This window comes from Canis lupus, chromosome X (genome assembly GCF_048164855.1).
Source record: "Canis lupus baileyi chromosome X, mCanLup2.hap1, whole genome shotgun sequence".
Lineage (NCBI taxonomy): Eukaryota > Metazoa > Chordata > Mammalia > Carnivora > Canidae > Canis > Canis lupus.
The window spans coordinates 10,176,550-10,203,534 of NC_132876.1; the positions used below are offsets into that span (position 1 = coordinate 10,176,550).

At 37.2% G+C, this 26,985-nt stretch overlaps 1 long non-coding RNA gene across 1 annotated transcript in view; it reads left to right on the forward strand.

Annotated features, from left to right (window-relative positions):
• The first annotated feature begins 8,220 nt into the window (after positions 1–8,220).
• The window catches only part of LOC140627299 (uncharacterized), a 156,872-nt gene continuing 138,107 nt past the window's right edge, over positions 8,221–26,985 (forward strand). The window contains exons 1-2 of the long non-coding RNA XR_012026128.1: positions 8,221–8,458; positions 25,080–25,156. This is a non-coding gene — a long non-coding RNA (uncharacterized lncRNA). The remainder of the gene's footprint in view (positions 8,459–25,079; positions 25,157–26,985) is intronic.

Here is a 26,985-nt window from a genome sequence, read left to right on the forward strand (position 1 = left end):
AGATTATGGTTAAGGGAAAGAGGGTAAAATGGCAGAGTGTAATAAGTTGAGGGACTTGCTATCTCTGAGGGGAAAAGAGTTGAAGTGGTTGCTTTGGCTCCTGCAATAACTGAATGATTGTTATACGTTTAATGTTTGGATTCAAGTTGCTGACATTTTATTGAGGATTTTAAGATTATATATTTAATGCATTTCTTTGTGGTTGTGGTGGTAGGGGAGTTGTTAATATGATACACATGTATGCATACATGATCAGACTCTTAAGCCTGAAGCCAGCTGTGTGTCTCTTTATAAGTAATTTTTTTTCTAGATGAGTGGAAAACTCGTCACACTTAAAAATAAGTTATTTAGGGGCACCTGGGGGGCTCAGTGGTTGAGCGTCTGCCTTTGGCTCAGGGCGTGATCCTGGGGTCCTGGGATTGAGTCCCACATCGGGCTCCCTGCAAGGAGCCTGCTTCTCTCTCTCTGTGTCTCTCATGACTACATAAATAAAATCTCCAAAAAAATAAATAAACTCAGCCACAGTATGTGTAGGTGTTCATCTATTTTCTTTAATTTCACTCTTTCAATTTGGAAAGCTAACCTCTTCATTCAAGAAAGCTACCTTCTAATGTTTGCATACGACTTTTGTTATGATTGTTCTAATGTCTTCTACAGAAATCTCAGTTGAGAAGCCTCTTGCAGATTGCTGCACGGTAGATTCAGTTTCTGCAATAATTGTCTTGTTCTTTATTGGTTCTAATACTAAGATTATGTGCTGATGTTTTGTTTTCCTGTACAGTTTGTTTGCTTTTATTTGACGAAAGGTGTGGGTGGTTTTTTTTTTTTTTAGATTTATTTATTTTGGTAAAGAGAACAGGGGGAAGGGAAGAGGGAGATAATCTTCAAGCAGACTCCCTGCTGTGCAAGGAACCCCCCCCACCACCCCTCACCCCTGCTGAGATTGTGACCTGAGCCAAACCCAAGGGTCAAAGTGCTCAACTGACCCAGCCACCCAGGCATCCTGCTGAAAGGCGTTAATGATGAAAATGTGATTTTTTTTGTTTTGTTTTCTGGAATAAATATTTTTCACGAGTACACTCAGTCCTCTTCTTCAGTGCTACAGCAATCTGCTTATTTTATGCAGCAGCATTTTTCTAATTCTTTAATGGTGAATTTCCTCTGGGTTTCTTCCCAGGTCCCTCTCTCTGCTCTCTTCATTCTCTTCTCAAGCAATCCCAATCATGCTTGATTTCTCCAGGTATACCACCTATGCGTTTTCCTTTAGGCTTTGTGCTTCTGTATTCTATGATGATTTGAATTTTGTCAGTCTTACATTTTAAGTGATCCTATATGAATTTCACTTAGTGGAAACTGCTCAGTTCATGGCAGGCCCATGGTGCCTTTTCCTGCCCACCCCCCTCCAGTGCTGGGTCATGCTTCCCTGACTCTTCCATTGCCCAGTCCACCAGCTACTATAATCGGGGTGGAGGCAGCCTTGCACGCATTAGCTCAAGTCACCTTATTCCCTCGGAGACCTTATACCATATTTTTCTCACATGCTTCTGATTCTCTTTCCAAATACATTAACATTATAAAGCATAAATGAGCTTTCAGAATCGCCACTATTTTGGTTCAGTTGAGGCTTTTATTTGCTCTGCGTTTCATTTTTGTATAGAGGATATATTTAGCCCTCACACAATCACTCGAGTCTCCTATCCCATGGCCTGTGAAAGTGTTCATTAGTTTGACAGGCTTCATAGGAAAGAGAATGTTGGAGCAGGTGAGCATCCTAGTTTGAAGATTGAGCTCTGAACTATGAAAGGCGAGAGGCATCTTCTCAACAGATGAAATGAACTGAGTAAGGAGGGAAATAAGTTCAGCTGGACACTAATACGCTCTGATAGAGTTGTCTTGGGGAGAATACAGTTAAAATGGTGTTATTGAAGATATTTAAAAGTAATGAAATATTTTTAATGTCTTTCGCTCCCTGTGACCCATGACTTGAAGGAAATCTTGGTTCATTAAACCATTACACCATTCATCTTTGATGACTTTGGATGTGAGGCCTGGAAGAACAAGGTTCATATAAATGAGTGTGTCTAAATGGGCTCTTTCTTAACTATCTGACATTTAGGAGAAAAATAGTTTCACCAACGCTCCTTGAGCACACCTTATTTCATTTCTAGAGCTCCTAAATCAAAATAGGATCAACATATCCTATTTCATTATACTGTATTAATATTAACTGCATGTAACAGGCAAACGATTTTATGCTGCATACTCCTTACCCGACTGACAGGCACAAATGGAGATATCATGAACTACTGCGGACTTCGTGATTTGCAAACTGTTAGGTAATGGGATCATGGGATCATAAAGCAGAAAGGACCATAGAGAGCACATCTGCCCTAGCTATGTCTTTTTAGGCAGGTTAAAGGGGACTGTCCAAATTTTGCTTGAAATTCTCTAGGAATAGGTACTACACATGGTTCCTTTCTCCAGGACTTCTTTGCTTAGTATGTTTTTATAAAGTATTTAATTTTTTCCCTTGTATCTTAAAATAAGGTCCTCTATTTTATAGACAGGCATGTAAAATAAGGGAATATAGAACTAGTGGGACTATATAGAAGTGTACATTAGTCTATGTTAACGTCTCATAATCCAGAATGTTATCAGAATCTTTAAGAACTCCTCATGAAGCCCATTATCCATCTCTTCAATTATTTTTATTGCAGTCTTTGGGACATGTTCCCATTTTTCTGTAGACTACATTGGTTAAAGGGACAAGAGCTTTGGAACTGAACACAGATGATAGTGAAAGTTATGAGCTTCACATTAGCTGTGTAATATTAGGGAAGGTTCTTTTTTTTTTTTTTTAATTAGGGAAGGTTCTTAAACAACCTGAAGCTCAGTTTTGATATCTTTAAAATAGGTATTATTTTGGAGCACCTGGCTGTTCCAGTCAGTTAAGTGTCTGACTCTTGCTTTTGGCTCAGGTCGTGATTTCAGGGTCGTGAGATCAAGTCCAGTGTAGGGCTCCGTGCTCAGTGGGGAGTCTGCTTAAGACTCACTCTCCCCCTCTGCCCTTCCCTACTGTGTGCACACAGACTTTCGTGCATGCCATCTCCCTCTATCTCAAATAAATCTTTAAAAAACATAGGTATCTTATTGAACTTTGAATCCTAAACATTTTTCAACCCACTTAAAGCCACTTAACTTGCCCCAGAGTGAAACTCCTTATAGCTGCCATGAGTAAGGAAAATACATGGTGGAGGACCCAGTGTTCTAATTTCCAGTCTTTTGTTTACTTCGCTGCTATTTTAGCAATGTCTTTCTCATAACATATTGATAAGCTACAAAGAAAGATAGTGGGCATCCTGACAACTCAGTGCTTTAATACAGAAGACCCATCAAGGTATAAAGGAATCGTTCTTCATGAAAAGACATGATGAATCATTTTTAAAAAAACATTTTAACAAAGTACTTTGTCCATCTATACCTCATTATAGCTTGTGAATTTAGAAAAGCAGCACCAGTGTACATTCACCTCTGGAATTTTCCCTGTTGCTAAGCTTGAGATTCCTGAATATTTTTACTGTGTGTTGAGGTAGCCCTGCTTCTCTTTCATTGCTACTGCTGGGAATCCTCAGGGGCCTTGAGTAGTAGCAAGAGGCTCTGCCCTGCTAGACTTACTCTTCAAGTCCTTCGCTTGACTGGTTGAATTTCTGCTCTTTGTTGTGCTGCCGTATAAACATTATTTTGTAGTTTCTCAACTCCCACTCTCCCCTTTCCTTTCCGGTTTTCTGTGGCTGCCCATTTTAATGAATATGAACAGCACCCAAAGCAATCTCTTTTAACTAGAACTAATTATTATCAAGAATCAGAGAATCAAAAAAAAAAAATTAAAAAAAAAGAAAAAAAAATCAGAGAAGCAGAAAGACCCCGATAAAGGAGAGTAGAGAAAATTTTCTCTGATGTAATGGCAGGACAAGGTGAAAAAGGATAGGATTTTTTTTAAAAGTAAATAGATCCTCTGAAAAACAAATTAAAGGTGCCCAGGAGAAATAAGATCTTCCATTTAGCAAGTATTACAGTTGGTTAATGCTTCTGCATGTTGAGAACTTTAAATTTCTGTAAATGCTTTTATTTTATTTTTAATATTTTACTTATTCATGAGAGACACAGAGAGGGAGGCAGAGACATAGGCAGAGGGAGAAGCAGGCTCCCTGTGGGGAACCTGATATGGGACTCAGTCCCAGGACTCGGGATCACGACCTGAGCCGAAGGCAGATGCTCAACCCCTGAGCCACCCAGGTGCCCCTGTAAATGCTTTTATAGTCGAAATCTGACTTGAGTAATCTTCCTATGAGTAGAACATAGAACTACATTGATTTTTTTTTTTTATAGGCTGAGGTGCAGAGTTACGTGATACTTCTCATGTTTCAAAACAAGTTACTTGTATAGTTTGAGTAATTTGCTAAGCAGAAAATGTATGTTAGTTACATTTATTTTATTTTTTAAAGATTTTATTTATTTATTAGACACACACACACAGAGAGAGAGAGAGAGAGAGAGAGAGAGGGAGAGAGGCAGAGGGAGAAGCAGGCTCCATGCCAGGAGCCGGACGTGGGACTCGATCCCAGGTCTCCAGGATCATACCCTGGGCTGCAGGTGGCGCTAAACCGCTGAGCCACACGGGCTGCCCTGTTACTCACATTTAAAAAGCACTGATAAAACATTTCTTTGTATAATTTGACTCTTGGTACCCAAAAGGCTAGGGGTGGAGGGTAGAGAGGAGTATCATGTCAAAATTCACCAGTAAGGGAAAAGATTGATATGGAGTGAAATTTTTTCACCCGACAGAAGGCAAATATTTTCATGTACAAAATGAAGTTTATCATAGTACTTAGACTCATATAGTTGTAGGGATTAAATGAATTAATAGACGTGCCTAGAAGAGGAAAATGAATTAATAGATGTGCCTAGCTATAGGAAAAATTCACTAGAAACATTATTATTGGCCTTGTGTGGCATATAGGAGTAGCATGACAAGACTTAGAACCTAAATGGAGGCTTCATGTTGCCTGATTTTCAGGATAGTGTCCATTCTCTTGCATTTATACCTCTGCCCTGTCCAAAACATAGCTCCTTTCAAATCACAGGTTAAATGAATCAGGGGTGCTGTCGTTGTGTGTTAGTGTGGTACAAAGCTATGAGTTCTGTGGTCCAATTTTTGTGTCCATAATTCTAGATAAATCAACAAAAAGAATATATTTCCTCAGCATAAACTGTTCTAGTCATCATAGCAGTAAAATCTGGTTCTGGAGTTAGGCTTACAGCACATGATAGTGATAAAGATTCAATGCACAATGTGTGACGATACCTAGCGTAATGCTGGGAATGTACTAGGTGCTCAGTAAATAGTGTAATTTCCTGCTGTAAATCCTGGTCCCTGCTCGAAAGGGACCTTATTGAAAGTTGCAGTTTGCACACTTGATAGTTAATGATGCAGTGTAGTGTAGGGGAGGAAGTCTTTTCCTTTTTCCCTTCTAGGTTCTTTAGCTGGTCTACTAATTCAATTGACATAAGACAGATTACTAGGAAAAGGGAGTAAAACAAATGTAATTGCATATGTATGGAAGCCTACAGAAATATAAACTTGAAGAAGACCAAAGCAGGCAGGTTTTTATATCTTTTAAGCAAAGAAACAAATATTTGTGAAGAATTGATAAGGAGGAGTCTGGGCTTGTGGTGGCTGTGGTATAAAGCTTATATATATATATAAAATATTTTTATTTATTTATTTATTTATTTATTTATTTATTTATTTATTTATTTATTTATTTATTGTTGTTGACTTAAGCTTTGATGCCTACGTGTCCACTTCAAAGATTGCTGTCTCGAATAAATACATGGCCAGCCACAACACTAGATCAAGAGCCAGGCTGCCTCCTCCACCCACCCAGGCTCCTTCATTTTAGGGCTCTTGGTTGATTTTAGTAACGGACCATTTGGACTAGTGGTCGTTTTTCTTCCTGGGTTTTAAATTCACCAATAAAGGGGAGCCTGTGAAACCATAGGCCTCCACCTTCAGTAAAAGCAGAACCCCAAGACTATGTGCCCCCTCTCTTTGCCTGTGACCTCGCTATGGGCCCTAGGTGTACTGTGTAATTTTTAGGTCTTGTAAGCAATAAACCTCTATTTTTCAAATTCCCCTCATAGTTGTTGCTGAAGGGCATATTGTAATCATAAGAATCCCGAGGGTTGCTCCAGTTGTAGCAATAGTTTGGAAAGGGGAGATGTCTATGGGAAAGTCACTGGTTCCCAGGCAAGTGTGCCCAGACATTTCTAGCAGATAGCATTACTATCAATAGGCTGAGACTGGCACAAAACAATAGCAAATTAATGAAGGAATCCTGTTTTTTATATAGGCTTCTTGGCCCTGAACTCCTTACCTCTGGCTATAAGGATGCTTCTACATTCTGGGTGCAGTGAGAATATCCTTCACATGTGGAATTTCCTGCATGTAGGGGTTCAAAGGTGAGGTCAAAGTGTTCCTTCTTATATGGGCTGTTTCTAATAAGTAACTTTGATAGAAAATAACCAAAGTGCCATATTTTGGGGGATGCCTGCCCTGAATCCCATTGGTACTATGTCTTCATGTGATAAATGATAGTAGATATTCTGGGAGTTTGTAAATGTCTGGGGAGACATCTTGTATATGAGTTAAGTCTTGAGGGATAGATTAGTAGTAAGTGAGAGACTGAAGGCTTGAAGGCATTCCATTGTTTCCTTCCTCATCAGGAAGGTAAGCTTAGCATCGAATTTCATGTTCTTACTGAAATAGAGTCTTCATTATGACAAACTGTCATTTTGTTCACTGAATAAATACAAGAAAGATAGCTAAATGAGTAGATATTCACGCGTTAATGCAGTCCATCGAGGCCACCCATATTGTAGTGTCAACATTCCTATCCAGCCTCACCTTGTTCCTTCCTGAATGCCTGATTCTCTATCAGAGTTATATTTAATTTATTGGCAGAGAGCAACCTTGGCTTTTTCTGCCTTTGAGCCAACTGCTCCATTCACTTGTAATTTCCTACTCCTACTTTTCTCTAGAACCAAATCCTACCCATTCTTCAAAACAGATTTGTGGCTTGCCACTTCCAGAAGTTCCCGGGTGCTGTGGACTTAGCCAAAGCATGTGCCACTTAATGATGTTGCCTAATGAAATACCTGTGATTCGGATTTCGCTGTTTTCCTATGAATGTCTTATTCTCTCAATAATCTTCTTAAAGTTAAACATTATATTTTCTTTGTGTCACCCAGAGTACTGAGAGGAACACAGCACTGCATGTATCCCAATAATAACTAATGTCTAATGAGTGTTTATTATGTGCCAGGCACTGTTCTATGGCCTTGACTTAAATTAACTCGTTTAATTTTCAGTATACCCTAGGATAATTTAGGATATCTATTTCATAAGGTTACTGTGAGAACTAAATGAGTTAATTCATGTTAAACTGCTTAGAAAGTTTGCAGAATGTACCAAGTGCTCAGTATAAGCATAATTAACACAGTCCAAATTTTACAGATATAAGCACTGAGCCTCGGAGGCTAAGTAGTTGGCCAGAAAGTTTCATAGCTTGTAAAGTCAATATTCAAACTCAGGCATTTTTGCTCCAGAGAGCATTCTTCTAAACATCATGAAATACTACTTCTCTTGATATTATTTTGATGTCTGGTCATTTAAATTCAGTACAGAAAGAGCTCTAGGCAATTTATGGTTAATTTTTGCTAGAGCTGTGAGCATTCTATGTTATTTCTTTGTGAGCAGCACTTAGTGTTGACCACATTTCCCACTAAAAATAATTTTAATTATCAAGGCAAAATGAATGCAAACTAAATCACAAGTGAAAACAATGATTAATTTATGTGAAATTTGTAAAAAGTAAAACAAATGATAATATTTAGGGGGTGGCCAGACTTTAAGGTGGACTCTCAGGACTCCTACCTCCCAGTATCCACATCATTGTAGAAAACCTTCCACTGGAGTTTGAGTGGAACTTGTGACTTGCATCTAACCAACAGAATGTGGTAAAGCCGATGGGGTATTTTTCCTGTGATTGCATGATGTTATATAAGACTCTTACAAAAAAAAAAAAAGACTCTTACAAACTGGCTCTATTTTATACTATGGTAAGGTGCCATGTGGCGAACAGCTTGTATAGAGGGCTAGATGACAAGGAACTATCAGGAAACGTTCAGGAGCTGAGGGAGGCTTCTAGAAGCTCTCAGTCATCTAGCCACGTAGAAATGAATTTGGACACCAATCTGAGAGCACTTCCAAATGAATTCTTCATTGTACCTCCAGATAAGGATGCAGCCCAGCTGAGATCTTGATTGTAGCTGGTGAGACTGAAGCAGAGAACATAGCTTAACCATGTGAAGACTCCTGACAAGCTCAAACTGGGAGGTAACAAATGTGTGTTGTTTTTAGCCTTTATGTTTGTGGTAATTCATTATGTAGCAATACATAACGGGGGTATAGCTAGTGATGGTGAAGATTCCAGGAAGGTAACATTCTGTTACTCCTTTGACAGGAATATAAATCACTAAAACAGTTTAGCAGTATATCTAAGAATTTTGCAATTATTCACACTCTGACTCAGGAATTTTGCTTCTAAATATTTATTGTAAAGGATCAGGTGTGCCTGGTGTTCTCCGTTACAGGATCCAATTGCTTTAACAAATATGGAGCAAATAAAGTTTTTCCCACATAGGGATTCGGTAATGGTACAAGTAAGTGGAATTTTACACAGCTATTAAAAGTGATTTGGTAGAGGGGTGTCTGGGTGGCTCAGTTGGTTAAGTATCTGACTCTTGATCTTGGCTTAGGTCTCGATCTCAGGGTTATGAGTTCAAGCCCATGTTGGGGTCCATGTTGGGTGTGGAGCCTACTTAATAAAAACAAAATGATGTGATAGAAGTACTTATATCAGTTGATACATTCATAGTACATAGTAGAAAAAGTAGTTGACCAAACTGTATGTATAGTGGGGTTCCATTTTTAAAACATGTAGGTGGGAGGGCAGCTGTTCTCGCTTTGTCTATTTGGTCTTTCTCCGGTTGCTAGTGTCAACATCCTGTCCTCTACTGGATAGGGAAACTAGGGTCTACATTTGGTTATGATTACTTCTGGAGGCAGCAATACAGAGGGCATGCACCCATATTCCTGATCCACATTGGCCTGCTGGTGGTGGTATCTGTGAATACTATGGTCTTTACGCAGATTATGCCTTGGTTTTCTGGGACAGCATTCATTGTTGTTCCAGATCCTTGCATAGAGGATTGGTAGATGATGGTTGTCTCTCTGGAGACCTGATCCTCACTGCACACGTGTTGTCCCTTGTCCTTGGTGTGTGCACTGTGTACTTCATGCGCAGATGAAGAAATTTAAGGTTGGTTGAATCAAGTGATTCAAGATGACAGGGTTCGCATGTAATCCTAGATCTTCCCAAATCCAGGAGTCATATTCACAATCTAGAATTCACCTCAGCCACTCTGCCACATTGACCCACTGAATATACCTACACAAGAGTTCTCCATTCTGTTCTCTTCTTCCATTGCCGCTGCTTCAGTTGGCATTCTTCTCCTTTTCACAGACTGGGAGAAAATGTTAAAATAATTTTTCTGGCTCTGGTCTCCACTACTTTTTAAAAAGATTTTATTTATTTATTTATTTATTTATTTATTTATTTATTTATTTGAGGGGGGGGAGAATCAGAGAACACACAGAGGCAGAGGGACAAGCAGACTCCCCACTGAGCAGGGACCCTGGGATCATGACCTGAACTGAAGGCAGATGCTTAACTGACTGAGCCACCTAAGTGCCCTGGTCTCCACTACTGCTAACTGATTTTTCAATGGCACTGTCAGTGGAATATTCCTGAAACATTGCTATGCTAACATCTCTATCCTGTTTAGTAAATGGCTGCCCCTTTTTCCTCTCCCTTTTAAATTCCTAACTTGTGCCAGAGGCTCTGCTAGGTGCTTAACCTATGAAAATTAAGAGAAACAAGGACATGAGTTAACTTCAGTGGTGAATTGATGGGCAATGATGGCTTCCCTTTACCCATGCCCCTTTACAACAGGACTTTAAAGTTCCACGTGTGGGGGAGGAAACTAATTTCCCTTCAGGATCCTTGGCTGAGACCCCCTGTAGTAAAAGATAAAGAAGATAGAAACAGAAGTTGAATAACATACCTCCTGTATCACTCAGTGGGAGAGACCCAGGAAAACTGAGCAACTCTCTGAAATGACCTGAGCCACTGCCTTAAATACATCTCCAGCTAAAGACACAAGAAGGATCCAGAGTGGGGAGAGCCAGTTGGGGGAGGTTATCAGGACAAGTATGGTAAACAAGGGTAAGATTTTTATGCAGATTTAACCTGGGGGGCTTCTCCATTGATAAGAGCGTCTTGAGATTAGAATCATCCTTCTCTTCCTGGTACAGAAAAGGGAGACACCCTTAGAAACGGAGGTTTCCCTTGTAAATGTCTCTTATGGAAGGGTAACTTCTATTAGGCTTTCAGAGCTTTTCCTGTGTCTACTGTTTCTTAAAAATAACCAGCTCAAGATAATCCTTAGGCTAAAGAGGCTTACTTTGGAGTGGCAAATTCTGTTTCCCTTCACACCCATCAAAAGGTAATCCTCCCTACCCCTTAAAGGTGGGGTGGATTTGTGGCTTATTTTGACCAATAGAATGTGACAGACTTAGCGCTCTATCAGTTACAAGCCTAGGTCTCAAGTGTCCTTGAGTGCTTCCACTCTTTCTTTTGGAATCCAGCTCTTGTCACGTGAACAAGCCCGGGCCAGCCTCCTAGGAGATGAGAGACCACTCATCTTTTGGGGCAGAGCCGAGTCAGCCCAATTGCCCTAATTGAAGCACCAGAGACCAGAGAGCTAGCATAGATCAGCAAAACTGCTTGCATGACCCACATCTGGCCACAGATGCGTGAGGGAGCCTAGCCAAGGTCAGAAGAAACATCCAGCTAAGCCAGTCTGCAGAACTGAATTAAATAGCTGGTTGTCATTTTCAGCCACGGTGTTTTTCCTAACTTCCCATTGTCCACCAAACAAAGACAAAACTCCTTACCATGAAATACGAAATCTTCCACATTTCTGCCATGATCTAGATTTACAGCCTCAATTCAAGTCCCCCTTCCCTGCTATCACCAACACTTTAAGCCAGTGTCCCTGCAGTGTGGTCCAGGGACTAGTCTAGATCTACTGAATCAAAAATGTTGGACAACAAATTAAGATTCTAAAATTTCTTGGGCTGTATCCCACTCCTACTGAAACAGAATCTTTAGACGTGGGACCTAAGCATGTTAGTCTCATTAACTCCAGATTCTGATGGGGCAGGTTTTTGTACTCCAGTTCAAGAATCAATGTCCTGATCTGTCATGCTCTCTTAGCCAAGTGCACTGCATTCTCCTAGGTCTTTGATCATGCTGCCATACCCTTGGAATGTCCCTTCCATGCTTCCCTACCTGGCGAATTCATTGCCGAAGTCTGATCTCGGGTGTTTTCCTCTGTAGCTTCCCTTGACACCCTCAAACTATATTGAATTAATTCTTCATCTGTGCCCTCGTGGTTCTCTATGTGCACATGAGAGTATAGCAGTCATCACATTTTTAAAACTTGTTTACACATCTGGTTTCCCTTCATTACTGCCATTCTTACAGGCAGAAACCTTGATCTTACTTTTTTTTTTTTTAAATACCCCAGAGCCTTCTTAGCTCCTGGTAGGTATTCAATAAATATTTGTAAAATTGAATTAAATTGACATTATTCCTAAGAGCCTTCTTTAAATTGTAGTTCAGTGTTTTACTTGAAAAGTTATAAATTTCCAAAATATAAGTGTGAATTATTTTTGGATTAGCTGCTATTTTAAAGAACCATGCTTTAGCCAGTTCTTCCCCTCTCTGTAATATAGGTGATTGAGTCAAGAATGAGGTATTTTCATAGTATTGAAAAGGCTTTCTAGCTCTGTTTCTTTATACCTTAGCTCAGTCACCTGAGATTTCCATTGCATTATTGATATGTTTTAACTTCAGAACCGTGTTTTCCCCTTAATTCGAAATTTTTTAGAAAATGATTAAAAACAGGTTTATACTTTATGCTATCTTCAAGTTGCTACTATGTTAAACCCCAAATAGAGCCCATTTTTAAGAGTTGAAATGTTATTACATTTTAATTATATGGTCTATGTATAATTACTATAAACCAAATTTATCACTTTCAACTTAACAAGGAATTTATTTCCAAAGCGTCAAATGATATACAATTGAGCCAAATCCTTGTGGAATGTTTGCTGCAGCACTATTTCACCATTCCATCAGATTACACATCACTGAGAATTTAATTAATTTATGTAGCAGTGTAAGTCTGTATCCAAATAATTTATACTGTGTCTATTATGTTGGTCTATTTTTTGTATTAATGAAATGGTTTACTTCAAAAGAGATCAAATGAAAATACTAAGGAGTGGGGGAGGGAAGATGCATATTCCTTGTGTTGGATAGCTTATTGAAGCAGATATTCTTGAGTTTCGTGTGGCTTACACTAGACCTGTGAACATAGTTTGTAGGCTGCACCACAAATGTCAGTTTATTAGCATCAGGAGACCTGCTTACTTTTAAACTTTGCTACCAGCCACAGAAGATGAAGAGTAGAAGAGATGGGGATGTTATACATTCCGTCCTGTAATTTTGAGGAAGATCAATATATTCATCTCGACTTGGGCTTTTTTGGGAAACAACCATCGATTTTCCACATAGAGGGAAGTGCCTAGAACCTAGAAATAATCACCTTAAATGTTTCTATTAGAGCTTAACTACCAACCTTGAAATATGTTCATATAAGAGTCCTAATTGGTTTATTAGCAGCAGAAATATCCATATCACTACTTAATCCATATGATCTCTATACAGTAACCAAGGCCAAGGCCAGATTTCTCCTGGAAGGAATCTGTTTGGTGAGCTTGAGAGAAGATTCTGCTGCCTCAGTTATTTTTCTGGCTACAAGTAATTTAATCATTGTATGCCTACGGCTTGTTCATGTAATGTCTGCTTGAGCACTCAAATTCCGAGACAACTTTTCTTAGCAGTGTCAAGAAATGCTTACTGAACATCTGTTCATGCATGGCATTGGCATCATGGTGGGAAGCTCCTGAGTTGCTTACATTGAAGAAATCTTTGCAACTTATAATTTTGTGAGGAGACTCATTAAATAGGTCAAATATTTGCCAGTAAGAAGAAAATTCCTTGCAAAATCTAAATTGGCTGTGATCTCAGTCTATGAGGCTTAGGGTTCTGTGAGTCAAACATGACGATGTCGTAAAATATATAACCAGGTCCTTGCTCTCCAGGGCTGTAGAAACTAGGAGCTCTTGTATTCCTTGAGTGTACGGTTTCTACTACTTTAGGCCATTTGTTAACTTGCTCTTCCATTTTGGCTTGTTCTTCATTTGGGAACAAAATTAAGGTGCAAACTCAGATTTTTCTGTGTCTGTATTACCTCTTTGTTACTGCCTCTCTCGTGGTAATATCTTTTTAAAATAACATTTTAGCAAACATCTGCTTTGTGGACCACAATGTGCCACATGTGAGAGTTACTAAAACCAGGCATCTGCCCTTGTGTGGTGTACAAGTTGGTGCATGATTAAAATTAGAAATATGAGTAAGGTGGCATGGTAGGGGAAAATGTAGTTGATCAGAATGGGAGCACATATATTCAACTCTCAGGTCAACTACTAATGTACTGTGTGTTCTTGCGTAAGAAACTTCTCTGGGCTTGATTTTTCACTATTAAGTGAGTGGGTTGGACTAGAATGATCTGAATGGTTTTCAAACTCTGGCTATTAACGAGCCCACCGTTGATCCTAGAGCAAGCATCAAATGGGCCAGGGTTAATTAATTTCATTGTGCATAAAGTTCCACTTACCACATTGGCAGCAAAATAATAAATCCTTTGTCTAGGTCAAGGACTTCTGTAGAGCCTAGAACCAGGCAGTAGCTTATAATGTATGATGTTTTGTCTCTTCTCCAGTAAGTCCTACTTATTTTTCCTAGGGTGCAGTGAAAGGGAACTAATTACTAAAGAAGTTTTAGGATTAATCCCCTCAGTGGGGAAATAAAAACCTGCTCTGAAATAGAGATTATTTCCCAGTTTAATTGACATGTAACATCGTGTACGTTTAAGGTGAACAGTGTGACGATTCGATATAGATAACATGTTGCAAGATGATTATCATATTTGTTACCTGACATAGTTACCTTTCTGTTCTGATTGTTGTGGGTGAGAATTTTTAATAGATTCTTAGGAATTTTCAAGTATACAGTATAGAATTCTTAACTACAGTCAGCATGCTGGTATATTAGAGTCCCAGAACTTACTCATCTTTTAACTGGAAGTTTATACCTTTTGACCACCTTTGCCCATTTTCCCCATAGTCCCACAGCTGGAAACTACTAACTTACTGTTTTTTATTAGCTTGTCTTTCTTTAGATCCCACATAAAACTGTCATATAGTATTTGTCAATATTTTACTTAGCATTAATGCCCTCAAGTTTCCTCCATGTTGTTACAAATGGAAGGATTTCTTTTTTTTTTTAAGATTTTATTTATTCATGAGAGACACACAGGAGAGAGAGAGAGAGAGAGAGAGAGAGGCAGAGAGACAGGCAGAGGGAGAAGCAGGCTCCGTGCAGGGAGCCCAACGTGGGACTCGATTCCGGGTCTCCAGGATCACACCCTGGGCCAAAGGTGGCACTAAACCACTGAGCCACTGGGGCTGCCCAGATTTCCTTTTTTATAGCTGAATAATATTCCATTTTCGTATCACAATTTCTTTTTCTGTTTATCAAGGGACTAGTGCTTAGGTAGTTTTCCTGTCTTGGCTACTGTAAACAATGCTGCAGTGAATATGGGGGTACAGATATCTTTTAGAGATCATGATTTTTCTTTCAGATGTATACCCAGAAGCGGAATGCTGGATTAAAGAGTAATTCTATTTTTAATTTTTGAGGGAACTTCCATGTGATTTTCCATTCATGCCTGTCCCAAATCATATTGCCACCAAAGTGCACAGGGGTTTCCTTTTCTCTACATCCTGCCAGGACTTCTTTTTAAAATATTTTTCATTTTTTTTAAAAGTTTTTATTTTTAAATCCATTTAGTTAACATACAGTGTTATGTTAGGTGCCAAGACTTCTTATCTCTTGGCTCTTTGATAATAGCCCTTTGAACAGGTGTGAGGTATCTCATTGTGGTTCGATTTGCATTTCCCTGATGATTAGTGATGTTAAGCACCATTCATGGACCTGTTGTCCATTTGTCTGTCACGTTTGGAAGAAGATCCGTGCGCGTATGTTGCCTATTTTCTTAAGCCAATTGCGTTTGTTTTTCGTTTGGTTTTTTTGCTGTTGAGTTGTAGGAGTTCTGTATAAATTAATCCTTTATCAGATATGATTTGTAAATGTTTTCTGCTCTTCTGTAGGTTGCCTTTTTGTTATTTTTTTATTTTACTTTATTCTGTTGTGCTGAAGACTTTTAGTTTGGTGTAGTCTCAGTTATTTTTACTTTTCTTGCCTGTGCTTTTGATATGGCGTCTGAAAAATCATTGCTGAGATAATGTCAAGGAATTTCCCCCCCCCCATGTTTTCTTCTAGGAGTTTTACAGTTTCAGTTCTTACATTTAATTCTTTAACTCATTTAAGTCAATTTTAGTGAGTAATATAAAATAGGGGTGCGGTTTTATTCTGCATATAGATATCATCCAAATTTCCATACACTGTTATCGAAGAAATTGTCTTTTCCTCAACTGACTATTCTTGGTTCTCTTTGCAAATATTAGGTGACTAAATAAAACCATGTGTGGTTATATTTCTGGGATTTCCATTCTGTTCTATTCGTCTGTATCTAAGGTTATGCCGCTACCATATTTTTTGGATTACTGTAACTTTGTGTTTTTTGATAATTCAATCCATTTACATTTAAGTAATATTTATAGGTAAGGATGTACAATTACTTATTACTTTGTAATTATCTCGTATAGATCTTCTGTTCCTTCTTATTTTGCTGTCTTCTCTTGTGATTTGATGACTTTTGTGGTGGTATTCATTTATCCCTTTGCCATAATCTTCTGTGTTAAAATTCTTCATATTTTTAAGAGATTTTATTAGAGAGCATGCATGCGTGTGCATGAGCAGGGGAGGAGCCCAGGGAGATGGAGAGAATCTCAGGCAGACTGCCCACTGAGTGCAGAGCCTGACTCAGAACTCAATCTCATGACCTGAGCTGAAACCAAGAGTCAGATGCTTAACCAACTGAGCCACCCAGGTACCCCTTAAAATTCTTTAGATATAATACTGGAAGCTGAGTTTCAGGGTCAGAGTGTATGCAAATTCTAAATATTTTGAATCAAAACTTTTGCTCCAAAAAGTTTGAACCATTGTAACCCGCTACCAACATACTTTCTTGTGTTTGTGTGTTTCTTTAATTTTGCCATATTTTTTGTATGGCAGCCTAGATAATCCTTTTCCAAACCTCTTCCTGCTCTTCAATAGACCTAGCTCTGTTCTGAGGTGTGGGAACAATGTTTCACTATTCAAGACTTTTTTTGTGTATTCACTGTGAACAGTTTAGACACCTGATTCTAAGGACAGTATCTTATTGTACTTATTTATTCCTTATCTTGAACCTGAAATGAATATGATTTGCTTTAAAGGCAGAAATTGTCTGGATAAAAGATTTCAAGAAAATTCTATATTGTCATTATACGTGTTTTCAGAGGTTTAAATAATTATGTATATGTGATACTTCAATAAATGTAAGACATACCTGAAATCTGATCTTCACTAAAACTTTTATTACTTCTTGGCATTTCCTGTCGACTATATGATAGTTTTTAACATCCAACTATCTATATGACCTAATACTATAAATGCATAGTAATAAATACTATTAAGCACATGTCATGATGATTTTAAATTGAAATTTTACAAACAAAATGCTAATCTAAAGGCAAGATTTCTTATATTGCATATAAGCCAGGATTAAAAAGTAGAAAAAAATTCATGGCAAAGAGAATGCATTTATCAATATAATTCTGTGTCCGTGGGTGTGTTTCTTTGTTTGTTTTGTTCTTGTTTTTGCTTTAGCTTTCTAGTGATGACCTGTCGATCATTTTTCTTTTGGGGTGCTAGTATATTCTCTGGGTGACATTGCTCATTGTGAAAATCTGGATTGAACTTCAGCCCAGAGTCTAAAAGACAAGCTGAGGAAACATCTGTCCAAGTTGGAATTCTCAAGAATGAAGCATGCCAAAGCTGTTTGGCTAAAAGTCATGCTTGTACCGCTACTGGTGAGGGAGGAAAAGAACCAGATAGTTCTTGGAATAAAATCAAGACACGAACTGGCAGAGCGCAGGAGCCAGATGAGGAAACACAATTTTAAATCCATCCAACAGTTCTATAACTTAAGAATTGGAAGAAATGCCTTGCATTTAAGACATTATTTTCTTGTTAATGATTGTCCCAAACTTATTTCAGGGGAATTCCATCCCCAGTGGAGAGAAAGAATGATTGACATAATCATATGACCTGGGAATGTTTGTTTTATAACAAGAGATAGAAGTCATTTCAAACTAAAGAGATCTAAACTCTGATCAATACAGCCTCAAAGTTTTGGACTGTATCCGTTTCTTCTTTCTATCCTCAGCAGTTAGAAAAGTATCTGGTAACCTAGTGGGTATTTAGGAATTATTTGGATGAAGGGCAACCTTGTTTATTCCAATTAATAACTCAAGGTTATAGAATGGAAATGGCAGATATATGCTATGGCAGCCTCTAAAAATGCCCTCTATTTCTGACACACCACTTCTGTATTCCACCTTTCAAGAAATTATGTTGGCAATTAGAAATTCCTGAGACTATGTACTCCTATGAAATATTCATGAATGTCTTCAGTATCTTAAGCAGAACAGTCACGACAAGGACTTTCACGCGGCTTGTACTTGCTCGAGCATATATTTGGTTGAGTAGAATGGCACTCAAATATTGATACTCATTAAATAAGCATTTTTATCCAATATCTGAAGTTACATGTTTTGAGCAAGCTCTCATAGCACTGATCATTGAGGTAATGCCAGTTTGAGGGAACTGATCATTAAAGGGTATAACAATAGTTAAACTTGGGAATAAAAGTATAGGAAAGAAATACTCCTACATGAATCCTAAAACATATAAAGACACTTATGAATGCTCATGTATGTAAGAATACAAGCCATTGAAGACTAATTATTGGGTTTAAATGTGTTGGTTAGTTAAATTTCCATATGGGGAATTTAACCTTGCACCGGGTGAAACTCCAGTCTGGAGCCAGGGACAGAACCTCTAATCTGAGCCTGGTGTTTTTGCAAAAATATTTTTATAAAAGGTTTTATGCCATAACCCTTGGATTTGTTTGTGCAGACTCATCCCCAATGTTGAAAAACAACTCTGAGCTCATCTATAATGAAGAATGGATTATCAGTGAGAGTTCCCTATGCCAAGTTGATAATTACTAATATGGTTATAATAATATAATTTTTCTTTCTCAGTGTTCAAGGTTAAATTGTCTTTTATATACTATATGGATTTGGACATACATTCATATATGACCCTGCATAGGCACACTCTTGGGAGCAGTGTACAATTCCAATGCCCTCCAATACATGGTCTCATTCTAATGTCACTCTTGAAATATTCCTCTGAATAAGATTTTTAATGTTTACAATGACATGTATGATATTCAAATAATGAGGGACCACAGCTGCGTAAGAACAATTAAAATCCCCAATGGCAAATTTAAAATGAATAACATTAGAGGTCACTGCTAAGTAATGAGGGCTTGTTAATGATCTCATTCATTGACCTTGGGTTGTAGTCAAATTTAAAAAAATGCACATTTCAAAAATTTATAATTTCTAGTTAAGTTCTCATTATCACACTGGTGTTGCTAAAATATTTAGAGGATAGAAAGTTGGTTGCAAGTAGATTATTCTGATAGCCAATGTTATAAAAGGATTAGTAGTTTTCAGAAGAACACACTTTTTGGTTTGTACTTCTAAAATGATTCTTACATTATGTATCAACTGTACCAAAAAGAGAAGAAATCACTGCAAATATAAGGCTGAACATTTAGTTATTTTGAGTAATACATTCTGAATACTATGTTTTTGTCCAGTTTTTTAGAACTGGCAAACGAGGAGTTGTATCTATGAAAATGCAGCAGCGCAAATATGTATGCAGAAGCCACCAGTCTGTTAGATTTTGAATGTTTATCAACATTCTAAGCTTTGTGTCCTTTATAATTCTCTTTTATTTTAAAACCAATCAAGTAAGTATTGATGATATGTAGTAAATATATTAACAGTAATGGAATCTTTTTTTTTTTAAATTTTTTGAAGAGAGAACATATAAGGGTTGGGGAGGGGCAGAGGGAGAGAGAATCTTAAACTAGCTTCACACCCAGTATGGAGCCTACTGCAGGGCTCAATCTCATGACCCCGAGATCATGACCTGAGCCAAAATCAGGAGTTGGACACTTAACCAACTGCATGGGATCTGATATTTACTGTGTGCCTACTATCCAAGATTCTGTGGAAATTACTTGTACTGATGATTTTTAAACATGACATGACTTTAAGACTGTTAGTAGAATTACTACTGTTTTATAGTTGAAAAAACTGACGTTGTAAACTTGTGAAGTAACTCGACTAGGGACATACAGGTAATGGTTAAGTCAGTATTCAAACTTGGATTGGCCTGATTTGAAACCACGGAGAGAATATGAATAGCGACCTCTGTTCTAAAGTATCTGATGTTCTAATTAGTCTTCCTACATATATCTCTTGTTTAAAAAATGTTTTAAAATCTCAACGTGGCAAGTTCTATTAATAGCAATAATGGTGAAGAATCCCTAAGTGCTTACCATGTGCTGCCTATTCTTCTCATCACTTTATCATTTTTATTTGTTATTTTAAGTGACTCTACGCCCAACGTGGGGCTTGAACTCACCACCCTGAGACCAGGAGTGCTCTACTAACTGAGCAAGCCCAGGTGCCTCTCTTCTGATCACTTTGATTGCATTAATTTACTTAACCCTCTCAATAATTTGGTTTTCAGTGGGGAAACTGAGTCACACATAAAGTAAGGTTTCTCAAAGTCACTTTTCTACTATCTGGTATAGCTGTGATCCATACTCAGGTGTGTAAGATTCCATAGCCTGATCTCTTAAAACCTATCTTCTACCAAAAAGCCCCAATATGACATGGGAAGGTAAAGGTCACATCTCTCCTCTGTTAGAATAGGAAAAATAAATACATTTCCACTAAATTCAAATATTCAGGAGATGCCAGTGGGGGAACTTAAAAATGGTTGTGCATGAGAATACTGAATCTAAAAGAAGGAAAATATTTGAGGGTAGGTTACCCTATATGTGAGTATAGAACTATGAAACATTGAGGATTAGGTAAGGTGGTGCTAGGTCTGGGTTTGCCCACAGCAGTTCCAGGTTACATCTGTCATCCCATTGTAATTATTAATAGTGCATCTTTCCTATTCTCAAAATTAAACCAAGTTGGACAGTGAAGTGTGTAGTCAACCTCAGATGATGCGGAGACTTACTTTCCAGCGGTGGATGCACCCAGAGGACAGGTGACTTTGGACAAACCAGATCTCAAGATCCTCATGTGTAAAACGAAGTTTTATGAGACACCAGAAGGTTACCAAGTTATCCTTCAGTCATAAGGGCTAGTGCTTGATACAGTGCTTGATATATTATGAATTTGATGCTTTGCCCTGCATCAGAATCAGTTGAGAGCTCTTATCAGCATGTAGATATGTAGATTCTTAGAGCCCATCCCTAGAGCTTCTGATACTGTTGGTCTGGATGAGGTCTAGAATCATACATTTGAACAAGTGCTTGAATAACTATGATGTTAGCACTCCTTAAATCATATATACTGCCCTACACTATAAGCTCGGTGAGATCAGGGACTAGATCTTATTCAACATTGCAAATACAAAGTAGGTGCTTCATTATTTGTTGAGTGAATAATAAATGAGCGTTACTATGTAGTAACAACCAAAACAACACTGAGTTAAAGTAGATTTTGAAATATAAATATCATAAGCTATATGCCCTTGCACAGAATTATAAGTATTGATAAAACCAAGAAAATAAATATCTGTAAAACTTAATTTATCTCTCGATGAGGCATTCAATAACCAGGATTGGTGGGATCTATGGCATGATTCTAGAAACAACTAAATAGACTTGTAAGCTCTTAAAGCACTAAATACAGGATTATAAAGAAATAAAGGGAAGTACTACCAGTTCCCATCACTCTAGTGCCTGGGCTTTCCCAGGTTTGGAGGCAAGAAAATCTATACCGTGTTGATGACCAAGGGCTACCTTTACACAACAACTGTGGAAATGTTGGGCTTAGGAATTTTGGCCATAAATAATGTTTGTGTAGGATGACCCTACCTGTGTGGTAGTTGGAGGAATTATAAATCCTTATGCTTCAAGTAAAAGTATTGAACAATAGGACATCAATATATATATATTGATAATATGCCATGGAGACTAGCAAGAGGTGTGTACTCAGATGGATCTATATTCAAATTGCAGTTTTGCCAAATGTGAGCTGTGTAACTAAGTATTTCATTTCACTGCATTAATTTGAACTTATGTCATCTGTCAAGTGAGTGTACAAATTGCTCTCTTACAGAAATATTAGGGTAATTTGAGATTAAATGAGATAATATGTGCCAATATCTACTATGTAATAATAGTAAGAATATATCCAGCATTTACTATATCTTAGATATTTTTCTAAGTGTTTCATACATGCTATCTAAATTAAAATTCTAGAGACGCACGGGTGGCTTAGCGATTGAGTGTCTGCCTTTGACTCAGGGCGTGATCCCGGGGTCCTGGGATCGAGTCCCACATTGGGCTCCTGCATGGAGCCTGCTTCTCCCTCTGCCTGTGTCTTTGCCCCCACCCCGTCTCTCTGTCTCTCATGAATAAATAAATAAAATCTTTATAAATAAATAAATGAATAAAAAATAAATGATAATTCAAAATGATCCTACATGGTAGGTATTATTTTTTAATCTCCACTATGCAAAATTAAGGATTGGATGTATAGAAAGGGTAAAATCAAATGCCTTACCTGTTAAATAACTGAGATATAATTAAATACTGAGATCTGATTAATAATTTATAATATATACTTTGAATTTTACATTTGCATCCATGAAATCCTCACCACAGTGAAGATAACGAGTATTTTCAGTCTCCTAAGTGTTTTCAAGTCGGTTTGTATTCCAACCTGCCTCCATTCTCATCCCTAGGCAATCACTGATCTGCTTGCTGTCACTACAGATTACATTTTCTAAGGATCTATACCAATTGAATCATACATTTTTGTCTTGTATTTTAGTTGTTTAAGGTGAGAGTTCAGCTGGTCCCTGTTACTACTCCATTATGGCTCAAGCAGAAGTTCCTATTTCTTAAATTTTATTTTTGTTCCGGTCTAACATTTTTTATTTAATCAAAATAACCTAGTAAATCAAATACCGCAACAATCTTTTGACCTAAAACATAGAAAACTCTTCATGATCCTTCAGTTATATTCCTAAAAATGACATTTTACCTCTTAACATGTAGTTTGAAATGATTGAAGAGATAAAAAAAGTAATGTTGTAAACCTGACCAATTCCCTTATTTGCCTTCTCTTTCTGATTTCTCATACTCCTGTGATGTATCTACGTGATCCAGGCTTGTATCGTATTATGTATTTATTGACTATTCAAGTATTATATTATTTATATGTTTATACATAAGTGTCCTATTAGTTTTGCTAAGACACTAATTATTACAACTAGGAAGAGATGATCATGTGATGTGATGGAGGTGCTAATTATTGCTATGATGGCAATCATTACAGTATACAAATGTATCAGACTAGCATGTACACTTTAGATTTGCACAATTTTGTCAAATATATGTCAACAAAAAATTAACACACCTATATAAATATTAAATATTTATATATATTTACATATAAGAGAAAGTGAGACTGATTAGATTTTAATTGTGTAATATATAACTTGAAGTGTACACCACAGTTCATCCAATATCTTACTGAAAGCCATTTATATTGTTGTAAGTCTTCTTTTTTAAAGTATAAAACTTACCAGCATTTCTTTTGGTTTTGTCATTTCTCTGCATTTTTAAAAACATGCCTTATGACCCAATTTGTTAAAGATCCATCATTTGAAACAAAATGAAGTATGTCTGAAATAGTATATTACTGTTGTTTAATTGTCACTTTTACGTCTAAGTTGTATGAATTGCATGGCCATATCCTTCACTCATCATTTACCTATTGGGTTGATTGTCTTTTTCTCTGTTTTGTAGAAAAATTCATAACCTTTCCTTATGTTTCCTAGGTTATATCAATGTCCTCTTGAAGGCTGTTCTTTAAACTTTATTTTGTTGCTGATTTTCATACAGAAATACAGTTATGTTGGACTGAAATTTTATCAATATTTTCTTTATGCTTTTTACATTTTATTGAAGAACTCCAGTCCCATCCAAAAGTTCTATATTCTGATTTAAAGCTTTGTTTTTAATGTTTACATTTCTAATCCATCTAATATGGGCAAAAGTAATTTTTGCTCCAGCATAATATAAGAAATTGATAACTAAGCTCTTAATATGCATTAGGCATGGTATTAAATGTTTGATATAGGTATTATCAATAATCCATGAGATACATATTACTATTATCTCCATTATGTAGTTGAGTAAACTAAGGCACAGGAGATCAAACCAAGTAGCACAAAATGACACAGTTTGTAAATGGCAGAGCTGAGATAGAAAACAAAGGGGTTTTCCACATCATCTCAAGAATTTATCTCATCTCTTTTCTGTTTTGGGAAATAGAATATTACCATTTTTATATTTTTGTATGTTTTTATTTAAATTCCAGTTAGTTAGCATACAGTGTAATATTAGTTTCAGGTGTAGAGTAGTGATTCAACACTTCCATACATCACCCTCTGCTTATCAGAATAAGTGCCCTCCTTCATCCCCATTACCTATTTAACCCAACCTCCCAACCACCTCCCCTCAGGTAACCATCAGTTCTCTAGAATTAAGGGTCTGTTCCTTCCGTTGCCTCTGTTTTTGCCTTTTCTCATTTGTTTTGTTTCTTCCACATGTGAGTGAAATCCTATGGTATATCTTTCTCTGACTTAGTTAGCATCATACTCTCTAGTTCCATCCATGTCATTGCAAATGGCAAGATTTCATTCTTTTGATGGCTGAGTAATATTCTGTGTGTGTGTGTGTGTGTGTGTGTGCATGTGTATATCACCCCTTCTTTATCCATTCATCAGTTGATGGACATTTGGGGTGTTTCCATAATTTGGCTATTGTAGATAATGCTGCTATAAACATTGGGGTGCATGTATCCCTTTGAATTATTCTTTTTGTATTCTTTGGGTAAATACCTAGTAATGCAATTGTTGGATTATAGGCTAGTTCTATTTATTACTTCTTGAGGAACCTCCATACCATTTTCTAGAGTGGCTATACCAGTTTGCATTCCCACCAACAGTGCCGGAGGGTTCCTCTTTCTTCACATCTTTACCAACAGCTGTTGTTTTTTTGTGTTGTTGGTTTTGGCCATCAACAGGTATGAGGGAGTATAATATTGTGGTTTTGATTTTGAGCATCTTTTCATGTGTCTGTTGGCTATCTGGATGTCATCTTTGAAAAAATGTCTGTTGAGGTCCTCTGTCCATTTTTTAATAAGTTTCTTTTTGTTTTGGTGTTGTAAGAGTTCTTTATGTTTTGGATATTAACTCCTTTTCAGATGTATACTTTGCAAATATTTTCTTCCATTCTCTTGGTTTCTCTTTCGTTTTGTTGATTCTTTTCCTTTCCTTTTTTTCTTTTTTTACATGTAGGACTTGAACTCACAAACCCGAGATCAAGACCTGAACCGAGATCAAGAGTTGGATGCTTAACCAATTGAGCCACCTAGGTACCCTGAAGTTTTTTAATATGATGTGGTCCCACTTGCATATTTTTGCTTTTGTTGCTTGCACTTGGAGTATCCTGTCTAAAAAGTCATTAGGAAGATCAATGTCAAGGAGCTTTTTCTCTTTATTCTTCTATGAGTTTTATGGTTTCAGGTTTTTCAGTTATGTTTTTAGTTCATTTTGAGTTAATTTTTATAAGTGGTATAATATAGGGATCCAGTTTCATTCTTTCACGTGTGGATATCCAATTGTGCAATTCCATTTTTTTATTGAAGTAAAATTGACATGTGATATTAGTTTCAGGTATATAACATAGTGATTTGCCATTTATATATGTAAGGAAATGATTACCATAAGTCTAGTTATCATCTATCAGCATATCCAAGTTTTTACAATATGATTTACTGTATTCCTTATGCAATGCATTATATCCCTGTGTCTTACTTATTTTATAACTGCAAAATTGCACCTCTTAATCCTCATCACCTATTTCATCCCCCCAAACTAGTAACCGTTAGTTTGTTCTCTTATATATTTTCTTATATTTGTTCCAAATATAAGTGAAGTCAAACAGTATTTGTCTTTCTCTAACTCATTTCACTTCGCATAATACCCTCTGGGTTTATATATGTAGTTATAAATGGCAAAATCTTATTCTTTTTTATGGCTGATAGTCCATCATAAAGAATAAGATTTTGCCATTTATATACATATATATATATATGTATATATATATATCATATCTTCTTTTTTAAAAAGATTTTATTTATTTATTCATGAGAGACACAGAGGAAAGGCAGAGACATAGGCAGAGGGAGAAGCAGGCTCCCTGCAGGGATCCTGATGTGGGACGCGATCCCAGAACTCTGGAATCACACCCTGAGCTGAAGGCAGACACTTAACCACTGAGCCACCTGGGTGTCCCTACATCTTCTTTATCCAGTCATCCATCAGTGGAGATTTAGGTTGTTTCTATATCTTCACTTTTGTAAATAACGCTGCAGTGTTGTTCTTGTGACAGTGTTATATGCTAGTTCTATCTCAGTAGGCTGGACAAAAAAATCTTAAAGAACATCAGTTTCATTGTGTACTTTCGTTTGGCCTCTGTACCATGATTTTCTATCAAGATCCCATATATAGTTAGGTGTATTTCTAGATTGTCTTTTCCATTCCTATAGGCATTTTCCTTTTTCTGTATGCTAGTACTGTTGTGTCTTGATACTATAAGATATGTATTTTTTTTTATTTAAAATTTTTATTTATTTATGATAGTCACACAGAGAGAGAGAGAGAGGCAGAGACATAGGCAGAGGGAGAAGCAGGCTCCATGCACCGGGAGCCCGACGTGGGATTCGATCCCGGGTCTCCAGGATCGCGCCCTGGGCCAAAGGCAGGCGCCAAACCGCTGCGCCACCCAGGGATCCCAAGATATGTATTATATAGCCCAGCACCTGATAGGAATAGTCTCTGTAGTTTGTTCTTTTTATAGTTGTCTCAGCTATTCTTGGAACATTTTTCTTCCATATGAACTTTGGAATCAGTTTGCAGTACCGGAGATTAGCTTTTGAATTGCTAATTGGAATTGTATTGAATTTATTGATTCATTTAGAAAGAATAGATATTTTTTATGATTCTCATGCTCTTCTATCCTGTTCTTGTATATTTTATGTATTTAGTTACATTGTTAAAACAACTTGCATTAACCTTAAATATAATCTGCATATAGATAGGTACAAAGAATATACATCCAAATTAATATTTAATTAAAAGGTGAAAATCTCTAATCCCTACTCTGGTCAAGAAAATGGAACATCATACTAGGGTATTAGAA